This window comes from Psammomys obesus, unplaced genomic scaffold (assembly GCF_907164565.1).
Source record: "Psammomys obesus unplaced genomic scaffold, mPsaObe1.curated_primary_1811, whole genome shotgun sequence".
NCBI classification, from domain to species: domain Eukaryota; kingdom Metazoa; phylum Chordata; class Mammalia; order Rodentia; family Muridae; genus Psammomys; species Psammomys obesus.
In genome coordinates, this window is record NW_026585895.1 from 26,677,827 (window position 1) to 26,682,396 (window position 4,570).

The window sequence follows — 4,570 nt, forward strand, 5'->3', positions numbered from 1 at the left end:
GAGAATTACATAAATATTGTATTCACATTTCATCTCCTCCCATGTCACCTTCTTTAATTCTTAACCTCTTCTTGTTATTGTTTTACTCACATATCCACACATATGCATGCAGAGAGAGACACACACACACACGCCCACAAACACAGACTACATTTCCCATTGAGAGTTTTGTGTGTGTGTGTGTGTATGTGTGTGTGTGTATGTATTTAGGGCTGATCACTTGAGATTGGATAATGTAGCAGGGATTAATGCCTTCATAAAACTTATCATCTCTCTGTCATTAGTCATTGGCTGACTATAGCTTTTCATCTAGAGGTGGACATTGTGAAGTTTCCCTGAATCTTGATGGCATGCTAATTGTGGTTAGTATTCTGGTTTTATGGGTGCAGCTTCCTTGTCAGATCTAGAAGGTCCTATCTATTAGAAGCATCCCTGGTTTTCTGGTTCTTACAGCCTTGCTACCCCATCCCATGGTTTTCCACATGTCTTTATTGTAGGTGTTTTATTATGGGTATATACAACTGGGCCTGCGTATTGAGCCATGCTTTATTTTCTTCCTTTTGACCAGTTGCAAATCTCTGTAATAGTCTTTATGTGCTGCAAAGGGAGGATTTTGATGTTTTCTCTTAACACTGATTTGTTTTGATGGTTTGCTTTTGTCTAGATGGTTTGCTTTTGTCTAAGAAAGTTTGTGCCCTCCTAATTTTTATGTTTGTTTAATACAAATTAGCTTAAACTACATTATAATTGCCCATAATTCCTGTGAAAGGTTTCTAAAATCTCATTAACTTCCAGTGTGTTCCATTTATGACTGAAACTTTCAAAAAGTTTAAAGTTCTAAAAATTATACTGCCTTTGAGATATTTGTCAAAAGATATATTTTTGGTTCTGATTTTATTATGCTTTTTTATTTATTTTTAAACTTTTTTATAAATTTTTTTTATTAATCACAGGTTATTTACTTTGTATCCCAGCCATAGCCCCCTCCCACATTCCCTCCCAATCCCACCTTCCCTCCCCCATCTCCTCCCTGTCCCTTTCCAAGTCCACTGCTAGGGGAGGTCCTCCTCCCCTTTCATCTGACCCTAGCTTATCAGGTATCTTCAGGACTGGCTGCCATGTCCTCTTCTGTGGCCTAGCAAGGTTGTTCCTCCCTCGGGTGTGGGGGGAGAGGGGAGGTAAAGGAGCCAGTCATTGAGTTCATGTCTGACGGGGGAGTTAGTATGACCAGGAAAGGACAGGAGCTCCACAAGGACAAAATATATCAGGACATGGGGGTCGTCTGTGAGACTGTTTCTCCAACCAAGGACCATGTATGGAAATAACCTAGAACCCCTGCTATGATGTAGCCCATGGTAGCTTAGTATCCAAATGGGTTTCCCTAGTAAGGGGAACAGAAACTATTTCTGACCTGAAAAGATATATTTTTAATGTAGGGAATATTTCTTGTGTCAATAAATGAGGTCTGTCTCTTCACACAGTACGGAGCTAGAAACAGTAGTTAAGAAAGTCAGGAATGGCCAAAGGCTTCAGTATAAGACGTGTGTGGTTATTTGGCCTCATAGGCAGAAGCAAGACGACAAGAGGCACGTCATCCTTTGGAAAGGGTCGCAATAAGGTGCACGCGTTGTGCCGTCCCTGTGGCTCTAAGGCCTACCACCTTCAGAAGTCAACCTGTGGCAAATGTGGCTGTCCTGTGAAGTGCAAGAGAAGGCATAACTGGAGAGCCAAAGCTAAGAGACAGAACACAACCGGGACTGGGCAGATGAGGCACCTGAGAGTGTCTATCGCAGATTCCAACATGGATTCCGTGAAGGAACAACACCTAAACCAAGAGGGCAGCTGTTGCAGCATCCGGTTCACCTTGAGGATTCCAATCCATCAAAAAAGAAATGTTCTGGTTTCAAAGGAGAAAGAAAAAAAGATGTATATGTGTGATTCATGAGGTTTGCTCTAAAACTTTTAGAGATTAAGTAAATAAAGTTAATTTTAGTCCCTAAATCAACATATAACAATATTATTGATGATGAGTAAGGGAAAACACAAAATAAAAATAAGACATTTGAAGTGATTAGCAGGCAGAGTCAAGGTGAAATTTCAGTGAAGGCAAGAATACAGAATGAGAATGAAAACCTCACATCTGTGGTGATTAAGGCTTGTGTCAATGTTACAAGGTCTATAGTTATCTGGAAAACGGCCCTCTGGGCATACTTCTGGAGACTGAAGTGGGACAGCCCATCTGTTGCGGCTGCACCATTTCCAACTGTAGTCCTGGACAACATCAACAGGGAAATGGAAATGAGCAGCCTGGAAGCACTCATCGCCCAGCCTCCTTATTGTGGGTGCTTTAAGACCTGTCAAAGACCTGTCCAGTCTTTGAGGAGAGACTATAGCAGGAACTGTGACCTAAAATAATTTTATTACAATAGCAGGAAAATAAACGAAGACAACAGCTAATCCTTAGCCACTCATAAGGATAGCGCTTTGGAGGGGCCATTCTTTGTCGAGTGGATTTGAGGAATTAGCAGTGACGCTGCCCTAGAGATGTTCCCAGCTTCTTGGTGAAAGCACCGCTCAGCCCTGTCTTCACCACTGCCGTTTCATATAGCAGAGCTCAGCAGCACCTTCCTAAGAGCCTTGATTGCACCTGTGTCCTCTATTATCTCCTGAGCTCCACTTTGGAGTTCTTACTCCGACTTCTAGTTTTGAATGTTCTAGGATGTATTCGTTTCTAGACAAACCTGTGTGTTAGGCTCACAACGTGACTAAGCCAAAATTATATGAAAATCTTTTAAACTGATACGATTTTAATGAAGGTTAAGGATACATGTGTGACTATGTCTGATGCTTTCATGAAAACTGTGTGAAATACATGCTCCTCCCTGTTTTGTGGATCCAACAAACACACAGTCACAAAACGCCACCGAAACATAAGAGAAGGAATTGAAGCCAGGCAGACTGGTCTTGAGTGTCTACGTGGGTAACATTTTGTCTCTGCCTCTTCTTGTGTTGGGCATGGAAACTGAAGAGCACACCACTTGATAACATGTTAAAAAAAAAAAAAAAACAACCCTTTGTCTATTATAAAAGTGCAGCCACCCTGTAATGTAAACTACCTATTTCCAGATAGTACGTCTCATGTTCCTAGGTGTGAGTCAAGCCTCACAGTCTCATGTCATTTGGACAGTACGTCACTTCCCTCCCTCCCTCTTTTTTTTCCTGAAGTTTTTCTTGAATGTCTATTAATTTCCTGGCGATAATGGAATCTCTTATCACTCTCTTAGCGTCTTACTACATCATAAATATTTTTTTTTAAGGTTTCTGAGGACAGAATTTCAAAATCAACCTGTCAGTCATATATGGTTCTTCCCAAGGCCACTTCCCTCTTTGCTTCAAGTGGTAGCTGGCACAACTTTGCATTTTTCAGTTTGCACTTGTAGAATGCTTATCTCTGCCTGCCTTTATCTTTACATGAAGTTCTGTGTCTGTCTCCTTGTCTCTCATACTCACCTCTTTCTTTTCTGTTCTTTTTTTTATTTTTATTTTTTCTAATTAATATTTTTTTAAATAATTTTATACATTCACTTGTATCCCAGCTGTAGCCCACTACCTCTATCCCTCCCAATCTGCCCCTCCCTCCCTCATCTCCTCCCTGCCCCTTTCCTAGTCCACTGAGAGGGGGTGTCTTCCTCTCCTTCTGTCTGGCCCTAGCTTATCAGGTATCTTCAGGATGGTTGTAATGTCCTTATCTGTGGCCTAGCAAGGCTGCTCCTCATTCAGGAGGGAGGGGAAGCTCATGAGTTCATGTCAGAAACAGTTCCTGTTCCCCCTTACTAGGGAACCCACTTGGATACTGAGCTACCATGGGCCATGCCTGGGCAGGGGTTGTAGGTTGTATCCATGCATGGTCCTTGATTGAATAAACAGTCTCATAGAAGACCGCTGTGCTCAGATATATTTGGACCTTGTGGTACTCCCTGTCCCCTCTAGGATATACTAATTCCTCCTTCCTTCATGTGATTCCCTACACTCTGCCGAAGGCTTGATTATGGGTCTCAGCATCTGCTTTGATACATTGCTAGGTAGAGTCTTTCAGGTGCCTTCTGTGGTAGGCTACTCTCCTGTTACTTGTTTTCTCCTATTTCCAATGTCCATCCCCTTTGTCTTTCTAGGTGAGGATTGACCATCTTACCCCTGGACCTCTTTCTTGTTTATCTTGTATAGTTGTACATATTTTACTATGTTTATCCTATCTTATAGGGCTATATAAGTGAGTATATACCATGTGTGTCTTTCTGCTTCTGGGATACCTCACTCAGGATGATTTTTTCTAGATCCCACCATTTGCCTGCAAAATTAATGATTTCCTTGTTTTTTAATTGCTGAGTAGTACTCCATTGTGTAAAAGTACCACAATTTCTGTATCCATTCCTCCGTTGATGGACATCTGGGTTGACAAATTGGAAAGGAAGAAGTCAAATTATCACTATTCACAGATGATATGATAGTATACCTGAGTGACCCCAAAAACTCAACCAGAGAATTCCTTCAGCTGATAAACACCTTCAGC

At 41.5% G+C, this 4,570-nt stretch overlaps 1 pseudogene; it reads left to right on the plus strand.

Moving 5' to 3' along the window:
- Positions 1-1,516: 1,516 nt before the first annotated feature.
- Positions 1,517-1,868, plus strand: LOC129671088 (60S ribosomal protein L37-like; annotated as a pseudogene).
- Positions 1,869-4,570: the final 2,702 nt, after the last annotated feature.